The following is a 19772-nucleotide window of genomic DNA, read 5'->3' on the forward strand; positions in this document are numbered from 1 at the left end:
CCAAGATAACCCTTTACGTGTGACATCCACTTCTCTCTGGTGGCATCAATTTCTTTGTTGTATATATGTAATTATTTATTACATTGCTTTATTATTTATTACATTTCTATATTGCCCCATAGCTGAAGCTCTCTGGGCGGTTTACAAAAGTTAAAACATTAAAATACAATACACAAAGTTTAAAAGCCATTTACATAAAAGTGCAACAAGAACAATATACACAAACAAGATATAATTAAAAACAACTTTGAACTAAAAACAGTTTAACAAAAAAATCCAACAATAAAAACGATGCACCTTAAAAACAACACAGCATAGAAACAGTATACAAGAGTCAGCAAAAGGAACAAGAGTTCTAAAAAGGGAAGGCCTGCCGGAATATCTTTGAGTCTTTAATTCCTGCTTAGAGACCTTCAAAGAGGTCAGCAGGCGCATTTCAACTGGCAGGTAATTCCACAACTGAGGGGTGGCAAAGGAAAAGGTCCTCTTGCGTGTGGCTGCCAATCTCACATTGGCTGCTATTTAACTGCCTGAGTTCCTACTGTTGCTTTGTAAGTCTGTAATTATATTTTTATGCCCACCAGAGAAGCTGTATAGTGCTGTGCAGGTGTTCAGGTAGGTTGTAAGGTTATTCATGTAACAGCATTGACGTGTTCCACTGTATACATAATAACCTAAATAACACATCAAAAGCAGCAGTTCCCATATTTTCTATTAAACAAAATATAGTGATCAAATCTTATTGTATAAAAAAGTTCTCTCAACATTATTATTAGATATAAACTTACAGAACTAAAGATGCAAACATAAAATCTTAGGGAAATAAAAATCTTACGTATCAGTTTCCCCCCTGCCTCAATTCTTTGAGGCTCTGCTCCACTAGAGATGCCTTGTGTTGAGCAACTTGCTTGCCCAGCTGATATGCCTTACTGTAGGGGTGGGGAACCTCTTTCAGCTCAAGGGTGGGATTCAGTTTTGGAGAGGCTCTTGGGAACCATGTTCCACCAGTGGGTGGGAGTGGGACCACAAGGTGTGGAGCCAGAACACCAAAAACTACCAGCATGTTGTAGCTTAATATTCTTACTGCCAGTAGTTAAGTTGCAGGAGAAGCATTCCAACCTTTTAGAATGGGGAATATCTGTGCAAACATTGGCAAACCACCATATGATTGGAAGGGATTGTGGCTAGGAAAAGGGGACATGGCCATCTGGGGAACTTCGGAGGGCCAGATTGGGACCCCAAAAGGGCCAGATTTGGCTCATGGGCCTGAGGTTCTCCACCCCACCTTACTGGAGAGCCCAATGCAAAGGGTTGAAGAAAAATTTATTTGGCCCAAATTCTTATACAAATTTACTGAATTTGCACCTCCCAAGCCTGTATGTAAACTGGAATGCACTTGTGCACTGAAATCCTCACTTTACAGAATTTTCCAATGTAGCTCACAACTAAAAAAACATGCACACAAAAATTTGTATATTAAAGAAAAGTGCACACATAAATCTATTAGGGGAAAGTACGTGCAAAAATATGTTGTATCAAGGAAAAATACTTGCAAAAGGTGTGTACACTAGTTAAGTGTGTACAAAAATGTGTATGAATTTTCCTGCAAACTGGTTTTTGGGTTTTTTTTGCCAAATTCACAAAGTGGTGCAGAAACAGGCCAAAATGAATTTGTGGCTGGAAAAATAAGAAAAAGAGAGAAACCAAAATTGACAATTGAGAAACGTTGCATTACTGGGGAGGAAGTAAAATGGCACTTCTGTGCATATTAGGTACAAATGAAATCTTTAAGCATTCACATGTATGCCTGGGTAACTGTGGGGATGGATGCCCCCTCCCCATATGAGTTCTCTGGTTGCCCACCAAAGCCCTACCCCTGCTCGCACACCCCCAGACCCATGCCCAACACACACCCCTGCTTGCCGAGCTGCCCACACTCAACCCAGGTCCATCTGGCGATCTCTGTTTCCCCCATTTTGCAGAAAAAATGGTGGGTGCAGAGATTGCCGGATAGGCCCAGGGTGAGTGCAGGTGGCTTGGTGAGCAGGGGGCAGGCACATGTGGGCCAGGCGGCTCGGCGGGTGTGGCTCAGGGCAGCAGGCAAAAGGGTGTCCACCAGATTCCCAGACCCAATTGGACGCTTGCGCCATCCCTAGGTAACTATTGTATGTTTGTTTGCATGGTGTCTTTAATTTTCAGTGCTGCAACATATGACACAAATTAGGAAACAGACATGCAAGGTACTATACACTCATATTTTTGCAGGATGCTTCCTGTGTTCTGTCCTATATCCATTAAATAGCCAGTTTTGCAATGACCAGACTGGGGTGCTTGCTTTTGAACATCCACAGAAGCATCCTCCCCTCTGGAATGGCCCACTAACACCCTGCTATATGGACACTTGATGGAGCTGCTTTTCCTCTGGATGACCTCCTTCTCCGTGTCAGGTGAAGCCTCAAGCTCAGCTGCCTAGAATGTGCATAGAATGCTTCTGCATAGAATGTGAGAATGCGGATTCTCAAATTGTTGTTGCTGAGCCTGTGACACAATATACAGGGGCCAGATTGACCAATTGCTATGCAAGAGTGATTGGTCAGTTGTCTGTAGTGTGAGCAGCTGCCCAGATAATCATAGAATCATAGAATAGTAGGGTTGGAAGGGGCCTGCAAGACCATCGATTCCAACCCCGTGCTCAGTGCAGGAAGCCTGATTCACAGGCAGTCTCCCATCCAAATACTAACCAGGCCTGACCCTGCTTAGCTTCAGTGGCGCTTGCAGAAGCGACCCACCCCATATGCCACAACATCATGGAAAAAAGCACTTTCACTTCAAATACAGAAGGGCCAAACACAAAGCAGATCCTAATGGTGAGAGAGTGAAAAGCTGCACCCAATGGCTGTTGCCCAAACGTCCAAACAGAAAATTAGTGTGTGTACTCACCGGGGAGTCTCCTTTCTTTGAATTGTGGCTGCCAGCCACCTCCCAGCAGGCCTGAACACAGAGGTAGAGCTTAGGCCTTCTTTCAAGTAGCCTTCTAATCTTTGCTGCAGTACAGCATGTTTTGAAGACATCAGCTTTAAATCGCTTCCACTTGGAGAGATCTGAGGAACACTCTTGATCTAACCCTGTCTCCCAAGGTTAGTTTGTATTGTTTCATCCTGTTCCTACTCACCACTGGGACTCGCCCTGCCTCCCTCCTTCTGCAGTGCTTCAAAAGGGCTCATTCATTCCACTGCTGCTTTTTCCACCATCACCAGAGGAGAGAGCTCTGGTAGATCCTGTTTGTCATCTTCTAGGCCAGAGGGTATTTCATCCTGTTCCTTCTAACACTTGGGGCTGATGAGTGGTCCCACCTTCGCTGAAACTCTTTAAAAGGCCATAGTCTACTGCTCATATAACTAGCAAAGTCAGAGGATGTTTCACTTTGTTTTTGTTGATAGTGGGATAATTAATTGTTTTGAGACTGATGTTTTATTATATACTTGTTATGAAATTGTTCTGACTTTTCTTCAATGTGTATTGGAATGTATTGTTTTGTTGTGAATGACTTTGAGCATACAGTATGGAAAAGTGGTATACAAATAAAGGGATGGATGGATGGATGATCTTCCAATGTACACAGCTCTTTGGGAGCTATTTCTTTGGAGTACACCAGGACTATTGCAGGTGGCATCCAACAAGACAATGTTCCCCTCACACTCCTAGATCTGCCCTCTTGGAGCTCACATGAGAGTAGAGGTCAGAGGCTCCCTGTGTATGGCTGTGTGCAAGAATCATGCCACCTCCTGTTGGATCCTTTCAGGAATCTTAGCATCTGGCTGCCAGTGGGCAAAAATAAATACATGTCAGTCATGCGGAACAAATTTCTTTTTCAAGGTTTTCACTGTGGAAATAGCAGATGGAACTCATGTTTTAGGAAATGCAGTTATAATTGAACAAGTATACTAATGTATGACCAGCGAGCAAATAACTTAGAGCCAGACTGCAGGGCCTAGTGGTAAAATGCCTGGTTCTTTATTTTTAAATCATGTGGCATTCTTATGAGTACATGTTACATGGGTTAGGGGGCATTACAGATGGATAGAATAATACAGTGCTATTCAGTGGTGTATCTTTTGGTGTTATATACAATGGTATATTCATACAAGGGTATATTCATTTTCAATGTGTCAGTGTCACCTAAAGCATACCTGTGACCCCTTCCTGTCCTACCAACATGCAGGTTCTCCAGTATTCTCATGGGTAGCGCTGCACCTGATAGGAGACCGCTTACGGCTCTACCACTATTAGTACCACTAATAGTACCACTATTAGTAGATGTTGGTGAGTTTGCTCTCCCTTCTTTACTGCTTAGTTGACACCCTTGTTGCTGACATTTCAGTCCTTGTTCAGCAGTGTTCTGCAACAAGCTATTTTTGTTTGCACCTGTTCTTGTAGTGCTGCTTCACACCTTACTTGCTCTTCTTGGTGTGCTTGCTTCCATATGTCCCACATGAATGTATACTCTTGAGAGGCATGTCCAAGAGGTGATGAGCCAATACTTCTGGACACCTGTATGTGGGGATAGTTTGAGGCAAATGTAGCATAGAACATATATGGTAAGGATAATTTCAAGCTGAAATTATGTCTCACAAGTACATCATTATATATTCACTACTCACCAGGAGTGCATTGATGCCCTGCATGTTCATCCTGTGGTCTAGTTCTTTGCCACTGAGATGAATGTGGCCTTTCACCTATGGTCAAAGTGACACATTATTAGAGAGCATCCCAGTGGTGAGAATGCAATCTTGAGAAGTTTTGATACTTACCATCCGGCTTCTCGTCTGTTTCTTCACCAGCCTCAGAGCTTTCACAATCCACCTCATCACCATTCTCTATAAGCAAAGGTCATAGTTTAGATGTATCTGTTTTGAAATAGTGAAATTGATTTTAAAGCCTGTGTGCATGCTTAAACAAACACATTAGATCCTCAATAAGCAGGTTTGTTCAACAAAAGGAGTCTGAGGACTCCCTCCACATCAAGCAGCTATGCAACAGAGAGGTTTCATTATGTTAGCCTCATCTCTTGCAGTCTCTTCTGGGAAGGCTAAATCAGGTAGGGTCTGGTCAAGCAGCATCCAGCACAGTCAATTCAAAGTAGGCAAGGGCAGGGAAACCAGTGGTAGGACATGGAAAGCTCCCAGTAAGCCATACTTGCTGGAGTGCTCCCTAATGCAACTGGAGAAGGATGTTGTCTCAGCAGAGGACTGAAGCCAATGAAAGCCTTACATAAGCTGAGAAGTAGGCTGTGCAGGGACCACCCAACCCACTTTGGGGGCTGACTTGGAGCTTCCAAAAAGGCCCTGACCTGCCTTGGGCAGATTCAGAACTTGCTTCAAACTCCAGAGCTAAAGCGGGATTTGGACATCTGAATCCCCACTCCACCCAGCCACACATCCCCCCTGTCCAGCAGCTCAAGCCCCACACCACCCTGCCCAGCCATGCAAGACCCACACCAAGTCATGCGAGCCACATGCCCCCCTGCCCAGTCGCATGAGCCCCACCCACCCCCAGGGGACATGGGGTCATCTACACAACATTACAGGCATAAATGAGCCATTTATGCCTGTAATGTTGCATAGATGGTCCCTTTATGGCTGCAGTCTATGCGACATTTACGTTATGGAAGAAGAACAGTTGCCATTTTAAAAGAAAATGGCAACCCCTCAAAGAGGGTGATGGCTGTGGGCACTCCCCACAGGTCCAGGTAAGGAGCAGGGGGCTCATGCAGCTGGGTGGGCAGCTGTCTGGATTGGTCTGAAGTGGTCCAAAGTAGGGATGGCGGAGAATTCCGCCACGGATTCCAGTGAGGCCGGATTCTAAAGAATCCGTGGCAGGCCGGCCTCCTCTCCCCCCCCCCGCGGAATCCCCCCGAGACGGCACTTACCTGGGGCGGATTCGGCGGCTCCAGCAGCAGCGGTCTGGTCTGGCCAGCCACGGCAGGGCTGCTGCCATCTCCATTGCCGTCCTTGGATAGTGATAGGCTACGTAAGAATTGGTGTAGCCTATCACGGCTAACATTAAAAAAAAAAACACGCAGCGTACACAAATGGCGGCGGCTAAGGCAGCCACCATTTGCGTTCCCTATTTTTCGCCGACTTGCGTAAATATTTATGTAGGCTAGAATGGCGAAAAATAAAGGAACGCAAATAGAATCCACTATGCTATTTGCGTTCCCTTTTTTTTTTGCCGTTTTATCTTACGTAAATATTTACGTAAGACAAGTCGGCGAAAAATAGGGAACGCAAATGGCGGCCAGCATAGCCACTGCCATTTGCGTACGCTGCGTGTTTTGTTTTGTTTTTTGACGTTAGCCATGAAATTCTTACGTAGCTTATCACGGCTGTCTAACGACGCAAATGTCGGCCGCTACAACGGCCGCCATTTGCATCCGCAGCAGGCTGTCTGCAGCCGGAAATCTGGCTGCTGATGGCCCTGGCCGGCTGCTCCATGGCCTGGCAACGGAGTGGAGCCGGCCATTGAGGATTCCGGTGGGGAGGACCGGATTGCCTCTCCCCCCGTCGAGGATTCCGTGGGGAGGGATGGAGCAAAGGTAAGTGAGTTTCGTACATCCCTAGTCCAAAGTGATCCAACCCACTTCAGAATACTTCGGCTTGATCCCAACCTGCTCTGGAACCAGACTGATTCAGTCCGAATCGCCCCAATCTGCTTTGGGGTGATGGAGAAGGCCTCTGCTTTAGGTGGCCCTGCCTCCCTGAAGGAGCCAGTTGTGTTTTTTTAGCAGACCTTGCCTGATTTTGGCTTCTGTAATGTCAGGGAGATGCTGAGTATTTGTCTTCTGAGTCCAAAGACAATAGTAAGGCCACATCCTCTGTTAGGGAGGGCATAGGAGACGGTACCAAAGGTTCTGCCCTAGGTGGAGCAGCTGGGTGGAGCAGCCGGCACCTCATCCTCCTCTTCTTCTTCCATAGGGTCTTGTGGGGCCCTGAGACTGGGGCCCATGACACCACCAAGTGCAGTAACCTGTTGGGCTACCCATCTCCAAAAATCCTTTCCATGCTGTCACAACTTCTCGAGAACCATTGTGTAACATTGATTACTGTGCAAATACCACCAAAAGATCAATAAGAACACATTCCTCCTCTCTGCTCCCATTAACTTGGTGCTGCTGCTTTTGTTGCTGAGGATTTTGTTGTGGTTCTGGGTTGTGTAGTTCCTCAAGAAGGACCTCTCTTCATCACCGATGTCAGTTTCTAACATTTCAGAGTCCTCCTCGCTTGATGTATATCCCGATGGCTGCTACTGATTCTCAGTCCCAGGGGTATCCACGGCAGTAGCAGTCAGCTGCAATCTTGTTTTCCTTGCTTATTTGACTGACAGTTACATTCCACACAGGCAGGGATCTTGGCATAGATGGATGATGGTCCTGGGCTGGCTAAGTACCGGATTGCGCCACACAATTGGCCAGCCATTATTCTGCCCTGTGTTGCGCATGCACAACACGTAGGGCTTACATGGTATCTTTACTTGGTTGCACATACCCTATATTTATCGAACTCTCCTAATGCAGGTATCATCTTTCCACCACAGAGGTGTGGTATTTTAAATAAATCAATCCTGTTTTTAATCTTACATTTCTTCAACGCTACAGAGCTTGCAGACTAAAGGAAGGCAGAAGCTGCACAGCAATTTTAGAAAGAGACACCCTGTAAATTCTCTTCTTGGCTGCCATCTGTTGCTGCAACTGCCATTAATTTAAATGGCATTGCAACAGTGTGGCGGATTGGTCCATTAACTTTTGTGATTTAACCTTCCCTATTCTGTTGTGGTCTAGTAGCCTATAGCAAGAGACAAAATTAAATTGTAAGGTAAGGAAAGCTAGGAAAAGCTGGGCTGATGCAGCCATTATATGATATGTCTTTGCCTAGCAAATACATAAATTAATGAGTTTATTTGTAGGTCAGCAGCAATTTTCCATCACATGAATAAGAAATACTGAGAACAGTACTCAAGAGTATTGCATTATGAAACAATTCATAAATACAATCAATTAGCTGAAGATTCAACTGCCTAAACTGTCCATATATATCATCTGTCCTATAACATGTTGATTGGTACTTTTGATATCTGTATAATTTATATATGTTACAGTAAATGTCCACAGTTTGATAAACATTGACAATCACAGGCAACCTTTTGAAGCTCAGAGATACACCAGTATATATGTTATATGTTGTTCGTGTATATTGTCTGTGTGCTTTTATGTAAATGTCTTTTAAACTTTGTATATTGTATTTTAATGTTTTAACTTCTGTAAACCACCCAGAAACCTTCGGCTGTGGGGCAATATAGAAATGGTAATAATAATGATAATATATCAAGACTCACCTCAATGTGACTGTGAATATTCATCACTTGTGCACATCAAAAAAGTAGGGCAATAAGTATCTATTCTCAGACATTCAATAACAAGCAGTCATTACCACCCAGATCTCTGATGGCTGGAGTGGGGAGTAGAGATTAGGATGGGGTGGAGCTGCTGTCCTGCTGGCAGAGAGGAGGTCTGCCAGTGGGTGTACGGGCCACCCAATTCCACCTGTGCAAAGTTCCAGGAGTGGAAAGCTATTGCTGGTGGGAGTCTGCAAAAGGCCCTGAAATGGGGCATTTCAGGAGCAGGGCAGGGGTGAGGTGCAGGCATCTTTGGAACCACTGGATCCAAGGCCCCTCCAATCTCCTGAGGGGCTGCAGGATCACACTCCTCAGCTACGCCAGTCTGGAGCTGGAGTAGCAATTCTCCCCCTTGATAGCAGGGGGCGGGCATTAAAAAGTGACAATCTACCAGGCTGAAAAGCCTGGCAAACCCCACGCCTCCTGCCTGGCCAGTGTGAGTCAGCTTCACTCCTCCACCCCCCACCTACTTAATATTGCTGTATAAGCACATTTATGATTGTCAGCATTTGCATGTGACTGACAATATTCACCACATTTTGGATGTTCATTTCAATACTGCTTAATGTAACAGAGTTATGAACTTTGTTTATTTTCATATGAAATTTAAAAATGAAAAAGGACTGTAGTTCCGTGGCAGAGCAAACGCTTTGGATGCAGAAGGTCCCAGGTTCATAGAATCATAGAATAGTAGGGTTGGAAGGGGCCATCAAGGCCATCAAGTCCACCCCCCTGCTCAGTGCAGGAATCCAAGTCAGAGCATCCCTGACAGATGGCTGTTTAGCCTCGTCTTGAACGCCTCCAGCGTGGGAGAGCCCACCACCTCCCTAGGGAATTGGTTCCATTGTCATATTGCTCTAACAGTCAGGAAGTTTTCCTGATGCTCAGCCGGAATCTGGCTTCCTGTAACTTGAGCCCATTATTCTGTGTCCTGTACTGTGGGATGATCGAGAAGAGATCCTGGCCTTCCTCTCTGTGACAACCTTTCAAGTACTTGAAGAGTGCTATCATATCTCCCCTCAGTCTTCTCTTCTCAAGGCTAAACTTGCCCAGTTCTTTCAGTCTCTCCTCATAGGGCTTTGTTTCCAGTTCCCTGATCATCTTTGTTGCCCTCCTCTGAATCCTCCAGTTTGCCTGCATCCTTCTTCAAGTGTGGTGCCCAGAACTGGACACAGTACTCCAGATGAGGCCTAACCAGTGCGGAGTATAGGGGAACTAGTACTTCCTGGGATTTGGAAGCTATGCTTCTATTAATGCAGCCCAAAATAGCATTTGCCTTTTTTTGCAGCCACATCACATTGTTGGCTCATATTCAGCTTGTGATCTACAACAATTCCAAGATCCTTCTCGCTTGTAGCATTGTTGAGCCACGTATCCCCCTTCTTGTAACTGTGCATTTGGTTTCTTTTTCCTAGGTGCAGAACTTGGCATTTATCCCTATTAAATGTCATTCTGTTGTTTTCTGCCCAGCGCTCCAGTCTATCCAGATCACTTTGAATTTTGTTTCTGTCTTCCAAAGTATTAGCTATCCCGCCCAATTTTGTGTCATCTGCAAATCTGATCAGCATTCCCTGCACCTCCTCTTCCAAGTCATTAATAAAAATGCTGAAGAGCACTGGGCCCAGGACCGAGCCCTGCGGTACCCCGCTCATTACCTCTCCCCAGTTTGAGAAGATCCCATTGAGAAGCACTCTTTGAGTCCGATTCTGTAGCCAACTGTGGATCTACCGGATCATTGTTTCATCTAGCCCACTTTGAGCTATTTTGCTCATCAGGATATCATGGGGCACTTTGTCGAAAGCTTTGCTGAAGTCGAGGTATATTATGTCCACAGCAGTCAATCCTGGCATCTCCAGGTAGGGCTGGAAAAACTCCTGCCTGAAACCCTGGAGAGCTGCTACCTGTCACCCTGGACAATACTGGGTTAGATTGACTAATGGTCTGATTCAGTATGAGGCAGCTTCCTATCCTTAAATTCACCTCCCGGAATGCTAAACATGGTATTGTGCCTTTGAGATACTCGGTTGTTCCATTTGCTTGAATCCCTGTTTGATTTCCTCAAAAGCTGTGGTGTTCCATCTTGGAATGCTTTTCCCTGGGAAGTGTGCCCACCACCTACTCAGCACCAGGAGAAGAATTGTATTTTAGTTTTTTGTTTGCCCAGGCCTTTTCAAATATTAGCAAAATCTGATTTTAGTGTTCAGTTGTTGCTGCTGTCTCCTTGAATGGTACTTCTGCTGTTTTTAATCTTGTTATTGACCTTGAATTGGTGCTGAATTTTGTGATTGTTTTGCTGAAGAATGGGATATACATTTCAAGGAGGAGGAGAAGTAGCAGTAGTCGTCGTCGTCATCCTGGAATGTGAACTCTTCTAGCAAGGCAAGGAAGAATGGGCTATCTAAAAGCAACAAGGGAGAGGGCCTTCTTGGTGGTGGCCCCCCATCTGTGGAAAGAGCGCCCTGATGAGGTCCACCTGGTGCCAGCATTATTATCTTTTCGGCCCCGGGTTAAGACCTATCTCTTTTCCCAGGCATTTGGCAGCACGTGATGAGTTTTAATCGGTCCTGGATGTGACTTTAGTTATGGCTGACAGTTCAAAGTTGTTTTTAGTTATATGTTGTTTGTGTATATTGTCTGTGTGCTTTTCTGTAAATGGCTTTTAAACTTTTTATATTGTCTTTAATGTTTTAACTTCTGTAAACCACCCAGAGAGCAATATAGAAATGTAATAAATAATAATAATATATTTGGACAGAAAACTAGTGAGAGCATGCAATGGATGATGGCAGGAAGGACAACCCTTATTTAATTCCATATACTAGAAGTAGGCTGACTATTTAAGCATCACAAAGAAAAAGGGCAAAAGAGGGCATGGATTTGCATAAAATTTACATGCACTATTTTATATGCATAGATGCAAATTTAAAAATACAATACATCTCACCATAGAAATACAGACCTGTGTGCCTGCTCAGTCTGCCGCCCAGGTGCTAACAACTGATTGGCAACTTCAAGGCCCCTGCTGCTCTCCCTTCTTAGAAGTCCTTCACCTTTAAATTGGACATGGACTGCACAGCCCTTCAGACACAGGACTGCATAAAGCATGACAAGGCTACCCTTAGTTATGAGTAAGGTTGCAATCCTGTTCTCACTTACTGGTGAGTAAGCCCTATTTAACACAGTGAGGAGACTTACTTCCAAGTCAACATGTACAGGGTTGCACTGAAAAGAGTGTGATGAGCAGCTTTTAAGAGACATGAAAAGATGTGCAGAGACACATATGCAGCTTCTGGGCACTATCACCCTGGCTGCATGCCAGAGATTTTCCTTTCCTCTCTAGTGAGGGAAAAGCAAGGTCATGTTTTTTAGCATGAAAATCTGACTTTTCAGACATTGTAAATTAAGGTAGATGTGCCCTGGTGAGTACACACTGTACCATCTGGCAGGATGGTTTAAATGGTTGGGGGTGGTGGTTTATGACTGCTTTGCTTTTATGATTGCTTGGCGGGGTATGCTGTGATTATACTCCTTGCTTATATATATATAAGCAAGGAGTATATTCAAGCCATATATATATGGTTTAAATACGTTTTGCCTTAGGATACTGAACCCTTGGGATAGCTTCACTTGTTTGTCTTCATATTTTAAATACTACAATGCTGCTAAATGCTTCATATGCTCAAAGCTGGGTGCATCCCTGAAAAGGGTGCTTGATTTATTGACAGGCTTGGGGGAAACCTATACTACTTAAATCACCAGGTCTCCAGAATCACTAATAGCAGCAGCAAGACCAGGGCTGGCGTCAGCACCTGGCATCATTGGGCAACTGCCAGAGTCCCGGGGTGCACTACTGATGCCTTCCCTAGGTCCACCTTAATTTCTTTTCCTGGCCTGGTACTCTCAGCACTACCAGACAGCTGGATGTAGCCACCATTTTTATTCCTCACAAACACAATGCCAATGAACTAGCATTGCTTTGAGGCATTGCAAGAAATTAGCTTGTTCCAATAAGGTGCTGGTAGAGAGGTACCCCAAATGCATGTTACATTGCAGAATTTACACAGAAGTAGACCTACAACATAGTCCTCCCATGACACTATTGTCCACTGTCACCTGCATAATGTCCCCAATACTCAGCCTCTTAACACTTTACCGTTTTCTTTCTGGAAACAAAAATATGCCTAGGACATAAATATGTATTAATTTTGCCACTGGCTGGCTTTATCACCCTCAAACTAAACAACGTTTGGGGGTATAAAATGTCACCATGAGTTTTTCCAAAGAAAACTGGTCTAGGGGAGCAGGCTTTAAATACTTTGGGTGTCAGTAGGTTGGCACAAACGATGGGATTTCATTGGGGAACATTTACCTCACCAGAGACAGATTTGTTAAGGGGCTAGAAAAATACCCCACAAGACAAAAAACACTCGTAGTAATAATAAACCTTGACAGTGTAGTGTAGTGTAGTGGTGAGAGTGACGGACTGGGAGCCGGGAGATCCAGGTTCTAGTCCCCACTTGGCCATGGAAGCTCACTGGGTGACTTTGGGCCAGTCACAGACTCTCAGCCCAACCTACCTCACAGGGTTGTTGTTGTGAGGATACAACGGTGAGGAGGAGGATAATGTAAGCCGCCTTGAGTTCCTTGCGAGAGGGAGAAAGGTGGGGTATAAATGCAATAAATAAAATAAATAAATAATAGTTTGAGTTTAAAACATACTTCTTCTGGTACCACAGACACATAATCTGTGGTGGGGCATTTTACCACCTCAGTATACCTTGGAAAATGGCTTGGGGTAGTAAAATGCCCCGACAAACACATTAGTGTATATTATTTATGAGTTCTTAATGAAGGTTAAAATGGTGGCTATACCCAACCACCCTGAGCAGTACCGTGTACTGCTCAGAGCACTGCTACCACATCCAGGTAAGCCCATCAGGGCCCAATGACAGAGGAGGGTCCCCTCAAATCCGGAAGGTGCCCTCAAAACTGAAGGCAGTCCTGAGGGAGACAAACAGACCATGACTCTGTGCTTGTTTCGGCTCTTTGTGTCACCACTGTCATCTTGTAAGCATTAAACGTTATTCAGGATTATTGTTGCTCAATGCAGAATCAGGACCGAGAGCAATGACTTGCCCAGTTTAATTATTTGCTGCACAAAAGTATGTCATTAGAAATTCCGTTACATATCCTGCCTATACGTAACAGCACATTCCCTTATCCTGTACTATGCTGTGACTTGATCAGTACTGCCACCATCCAACTGCTGCCTCCTTGGGGAGAAAGAAGAAAGAGCAATAAGACATTGTCAGAATAGCATTCAAAGAGTATCTGGGTAGCATTCTGTTTCCCAGAAACTGCTGGGTATTCTTGCTTTTTATTTTTAAAAAATCCCCCCAAAACAAACTAGTGTCCATGGGCAGAATCCCCAGAGCCAGCCCTCCCATGTAGCAAGATGCAGCATCTGCCTCAGGCAGCATGTTGGAAGGAGTGGAGGATTGGGCCCCTGCTGCTGCCCTCCCATCCCAACCGCCGCCTTTGCATTTGTGTTTGCAGAGCTTGGGGTTGCGGTGCTACTTCTGGCACTCCTCCAGACCACTCTGTTGCACTTTTGTGGCCGCTTTTTCACCAGCTACCTGGCGCTTGCCCTCTTACATTAGGCTTCAGGTTCTGCTCCCCACCTGCGCTCCTCACCCCTGGCCCCACCCCCTCTCTGGACTCCATCACACTGCCAGTCATTCTGCCTGCTCACCACTGCCACCCCACAGTCCCTAGCCACTCCAGAGAAAGCCAGTAGAGCAGCCCCCGCTCAGTGTCTGGGCTTTGCTTTGTTTACTTTAAGAGCACTCTGGCAACTGCTGGCTTGAAGCTCGGTAGGGAAAGTGGTTCAGCTGCTGCTCACGGAGTGCCCAAACCAGTCAGCAGGTCATGCTTTCCCACTTGGCCTGAAAGCGCAGTGTGCCTCTACCCAAGAACCAAAGCTGCTGTTTCTGGACTGGGACGGGTCAGCGGAGTTCCCTTCTGCACACTTCACTGACCTACCCTGTTCTGGAAATGAGTGATTCTGCTTTTTCCAGATCTTGAGGAACCGCTGCTGGCTTCCCATTGCACTGGTGGTGATTCCCGCTAGCTCACAGGCAGCACAGGATTCTCAGGGCCAGCCCAACACACACTGCTGTCTGAGGCAGAGCAGCGAATGGCACCCCCCTCACCTCCCACAAGCCAAAGGTGTGCATAGTACCCAAGGTCAGTCAAGTTTATTTACCTATTTATATGTATTTATTTCATTTCTATACCGCCCAATAGCTGAAGCTCTCTGCCAAAGCAAAGTTATTTCAATACCACAGGACGAAAATCCCTCAAGTGCTTCTCCCTCTCCACAGCAGTAAAAATACCGCAGTCATAAATTAAATAACTAAATTTGCTTCCCCTGCATGTGGAGGACCTCGGGTCCCCACAGACGTGCTCCATCAGCTCCTCTTGACCAAACATCCTCACCAGTCTTGACCCCCACCCCACCCGATGCCTACACCGTCTTCTTTCCTCACCTCTGTCAAGCTCTGGCTGCTCATGGGAGAGGGAGGCAGAGAAGAAAGAGCAAGCAGAGAATGAGGAGGAGCGAGAGGAAGAGGACACAAGATACAGGAAATGAGCAAAGGAAGGCCTTGCAAAGGGCTCTCTGTGTGTGAGTGGATCAAGGGCAGCTTTAGGGCTAGGTTTACAGTCGGGGGGGGGGGATGGGGTAGGGCGTTAGGATGGGGTGGAGCTGCTGTCCTGCTGGCAGAGAGGAGTGAATCTTCCCCCTTTTCCTTCTCTCAGCAAAACCATGCCCAAGAATGCCAGCCATGACAGGCAGAGTCAGTATGCCTTTCAAAGGGTTTCTCAAGAGTCTGTGCCATTACCGGCCCCAACTCCCACTGGTGTGCATCCTAAACACTGTTTCTGTCCCCTTTGCTGCTGCTCTGGGGCCAAGAACTGAAGCCAGCAGATGAGCTGGAAGGGGAGAGCAAACCTGTGACATTGCAAAGAGGCAGCAAGCCATGAAAGTGGCTCAACAACCTGTGCAGTTCTGCAGTCAGGCCCTCAAAAGGAAGTGGTGTGGAGAGGAATGGATGGTGAGAGAGGAAGGAAGACTGGGCGGTCCTGTGAAACGTCGGAAGCTGCCTTATATGAGTCAGACCATTGGTCCTTCTAGCCCAGTATTGTCAACACTGACTGGCAGCGACCCTCCAGGATTTCAGGCAGGTGTTTTGCCAACCCTACCTGGAGATGCTGGGGATTGAACCTGGGCCCTCCCCTACCACTGAGCTATGGGCCATCCCCAGGCATGGTATTACTGAGGGAAGGAAAAGGGGGCACAGCAGCAATGTAAAATACTGTCCCATGTGGTCTACTTTACAGAGGAAAGTTCTCCGTTGGAAGGGCTTTCAGAGGACAGTCCTTTAATTATTTATTTAAAACATTTGTATCCCGCCCTATATCATTAAGATTTCAAGGCAAGGTAAAATCAATTTAAACAGTATACAACAATAAATAATTTAAACAGCTAAAACATATTAAATCATTAAGCTAGCTAATGCCAATTTAAAATCTAAAAGAACAAAACAGTTAAAACAGTGTGCAAACTCAGGGAATCCAATTAGTCCTCAAAGGCTTTGGTAAAAAGCCATGTTTTAACTTGGCATCGAAATGAAGCCTGTGTCTGCACCAATCGGGCCTCCAAGGGGAGGACATTCCACAACTGGGGTGCCACAGCAGAGAAGGCCTCCCTCCCACACCCCACCATAGTGTATTTCTCACACTGGTGGGATGCAGAGGAGGGCCCCTCCAACAGATCTCAGTCCTTGGGCAGGCATATATAAGGAGAGGCGTTCCCTCAAATATCGAGGTCCCAGGCTGCTTAGGGCTTTAAACACCTTCTATTTGAAGGTGTTTTCTATTTGAAGGGCTGAATCACAGGTCGGAATTAAGATTGCCGGGAGAATTATCAACAACCTCCGATATGCAGATGATACCACCCTAATGGCAGAAAGCGAAGAGGATCTCAAGAGCCTCTTGTTGAGGGTGAAAGAGGAGAGTGCAAAAGCTGGTTTGAAACTCAACATTAAAAAAACTAAGATCATGGCATCTAGCCCCATCACTTCCTGCCATATAGAAGGGGAAGAAATGGAAGCAGTGACAGATTTTACTTTCTTGGGCTCCAAGATCACCGCAGATGGTGACTGTAGCCATGAAATTAAAAGACGCTTGCTCCTTGGGAGGAAAGCTATGGCAAACCTAGACAGCATAGTAAGAAGCAGAGACATCACCTTGCCATCAAAGGTCCGTCTAATCAAAGCTATGGTTTTCCCAGTAGTAATGTATGGCTGTGAGAGCTGGACTATAAGGAAGGGTGAGCGCCAAAGAACTGATGCTTTTGAACTGTGGTGCTGGAGAAGACTCTTACGAGTCCCCTGGACTGCAAGGAGGTCAAATCAGTCCATCCTAAAGGAAATCAACCCTGAGTGCTCATTGGAAGGACAGATGCTGAAGCTGAAGCTGAAATATTTTGGCCACCTAATGCGAAGAGAAAACTCTCTGGAAAAGACCCTGATGCTGGGAAAGACTGAAGGCAAAAGGAGAAGGGGACGGCAGAGGATGAAATGGCTAGATAGCATCACGGATGCAATGAATATGAACTTGAGCACGCTCCGGGAGAGAGCACAGGACAGGAAGGCCTGGCGTGCTATGGTCCATGGGGTCACGAAGAGTTGGACACGACTGAACAACAACAACGAACCCAAGCCTAGTTTAAAGATTAACAACAACAAGGGAGAGCAGAGCCTTGAAGCTGCCCATTAACAGTGAGCACCTTGCTTGCGGTCATCTGGTTACAGTCCTCCCCACTATGGTGAGATGTAGTGTTGTATTTCTGTTTAAATTATGGTAATTATTTCTGAATGTGCACCTCTACGTATAAATGAGCAGATGCAAATGCTATGCAAATCTGTACCATCTTTTGCCTCTTTTTGTGTGGCACATTTCCACTTTCTTCTCCTCCCCCCCCCTTTTTTTTTGGCAATGTGTAAGCAGCCATCCTACAACAAACACCTGTCTTTGTGTCCAGATTGACTGTAGAGTACACAGTTATCAAGCCACACACCTCTGGGATATAAGGATCCCCCCACTTCTTGCCTTTTGTGCTTTAGTACACATTCCTGGGTGAAAATGGAACAGAAACACCTGAATTCTCTCACAAGCCTATGAGAATTAAGGGCCCAGCTGTTTGTCCAATCATCAAGCTGCTTCAGCCTATCTCCTGTGAAAGGGCTTATGCCACTAAAGGCATTTAAATATCAGGCTGTAAGGGAGCTTTTAGCCTTAGGAAACTTCCCCAATTGTGTTTAAAAACAGCACTAAGACTGAACAGCTGAGGTTCTCCCAGTGGAAACAAATGATGGCAACAGAGATGTAGGATGATTACTCTGCAGATCAGAATTTGGCTGCAAGGGATGAAGGGTGGGTTGATGGAGTCTGAAAAATAAAGGGTAGATCCTTATTTTTCCCTAAAAACAAGGGATCAGAACACAATATATACCAGATTGATTGGCTTGTTTAAAAGTTTCCAATTCAGCAGTTTCACTGTCCTCTTTTCTTTGTTTATGAACAGGTGGAGGAGGGAAGAATCAAGAGCTGACATGGCAGCTTTGCTGATTAAAATACAAATTTGAGAACAGAGGAAAACATTAAGGCATCTCACAGAACCCAAGGATTGATATTAAAGGGCCACTCTTAAAAAATGTGAGGATGTCTTCCGTAGACAACAGGAAAAGGTCAAAGTTTCCTCTTTCCTCCTCTATCCCACCCACCCCACAATCTTGATGCAGTGGAAAATTCAGATCAGCAACTTTGCTCATGCATCATTGCCAGTTTGCCAGTTGTCTGCAACATCTTGATACATGCAACTATCTGTGGATCTAGACTCATATCTTTGTTAACCCTTTATATCTGGGGTGGGGCACATTTTTTTTCCGATTGAGGACCACATTTTATTTATTTATTTATTTATTAAATTTATTAATCGCCCATCTGACTGGTCACCCAGCCACTCTGGGCGATGTACAACCCACCATAAACAATTTAAAACAATAAAATTTTACCATAAAATTTTTTTTAAAAAAATACCCTAACCCACCCCAAATGCCTGCCTGAACAACCACGTTTTTAATGCACGACGGAAGCTCATTAAAGAGGGGGCATGACGGAGTTCCCTAGGGAGGGAGTTCCACAGAGTGGGGGCCACCACAGAGAAGGCCCTCTCCCTCGTCCCCACCAGTCTAGCTGTCCTGGCTGATGGGACAGAGAGAAGGCCATCCGAGGCTGATCTTGTTAAGCGGCCTGTCTGGTGTTGCTGGAGGTGCTCCTTAAGATAGGCTGGGCTGGAACCATATAGGGTTTTAAAGGTCAAAACCAACACCTTGAATTTGGCCCGGAAAACAACTGGTAACCAGTGCAACTCCTTCAGCACTGGAGTGATGTGATCTCGCCGGCGGCTGCCTTTAATCAGGCGAGCCGCCGCGTTCTGTACCAGCTGCAGTTTCCGAACCGTCTTCAAGGGTAACCCCACGTAGAGCGCATTACAGTAGTCTAAACGAGAGGAGACCAGGGCATGTACTACCGATGGGAGCAGATGGTCGGGAAGGTAGGGGCGCAGCCGCAGTATCAGATGGAGTTGATACAGTGCTGTCCGGCTCACAGCTGACATGTGAGCCTCCATGGACAGCTGGGAGTCCAAAATGACCCCCAGGCTGCGGACCTGGTCTTTCAAGGGTAGCTGTACCCCATTCAACACCAGGTCAACATCCCCCAGCCTCCTCTTGTCTCCCACCAAAAGTACCTCGGTCTTGTCAGGGTTGAGCTTCAGCTTATTCCTCCCCATCCAGCCACTCACCGTCTCCAGGCATTTGGACAGGGATTCTACGGCCAACCTTGGTGAAGATTTGAATGAGAGGTAGAGCTGAGTGTCATCCGCATATTGATGACAGTGCACCCCAAACCTCCTGATGATAGCCCCCAGTGGCTTCACATAGATGTTAAATAGCATCGGGGAGAGGATGGAACCCTGTGGCACCCCACAAGTAAGTGGCCACGGGTCCGAAACCTCCTCTCCCAGTGCTACCCTCTGGTACCTGCCGGAGAGGAAGGACTGGAACCACCGCAATACAGTGTTTCCAATGCCCAACCCCTCCAGGCGGTCCAGAAGGATACCGTGGTCAATGGTATCAAAAGCCGCTGAGAGGTCGAGGAGAACAAGGAAGGAGCATTCACCCCTATCCAGAGCC

General features: G+C 45.9%; 1 protein-coding gene and 1 long non-coding RNA gene across 3 annotated transcripts in view; one reads left to right on the forward strand and one right to left on the reverse strand.

The window, feature by feature from the left end:
* The window catches only part of KCNK2 (potassium two pore domain channel subfamily K member 2), a 181333-nt gene extending 178212 nt beyond the window's left edge, over positions 1–3121 (reverse strand). Inside the window, exon 1 of the mRNA XM_084832661.1 lies at positions 2941–3121. The gene's annotated coding sequence lies outside the window, so the exon portion shown is untranslated. The remainder of the gene's footprint in view (positions 1–2940) is intronic.
* The window catches only part of LOC146360079 (uncharacterized), a 40198-nt gene extending 21593 nt beyond the window's left edge, over positions 1–18605 (forward strand). The window contains exons 2-4 of one of the 2 annotated variants that reach the window (XR_014787472.1): positions 14529–14697; positions 16805–17341; positions 18101–18605. This is a non-coding gene — a long non-coding RNA (uncharacterized LOC146360079). The remainder of the gene's footprint in view (positions 1–14528; positions 14698–16804; positions 17342–18100) is intronic. The other variant, XR_014787473.1, reaches the window with a different exon arrangement.
* The last annotated feature ends 1167 nt before the right edge of the window (positions 18606–19772 follow it).

This window comes from Heloderma suspectum, chromosome 1, assembly GCF_057233095.1.
Source record: "Heloderma suspectum isolate Gila_16-S chromosome 1, 16-S_ref, whole genome shotgun sequence".
Classification (NCBI taxonomy): Eukaryota; Metazoa; Chordata; class Lepidosauria; order Squamata; family Helodermatidae; genus Heloderma; species Heloderma suspectum.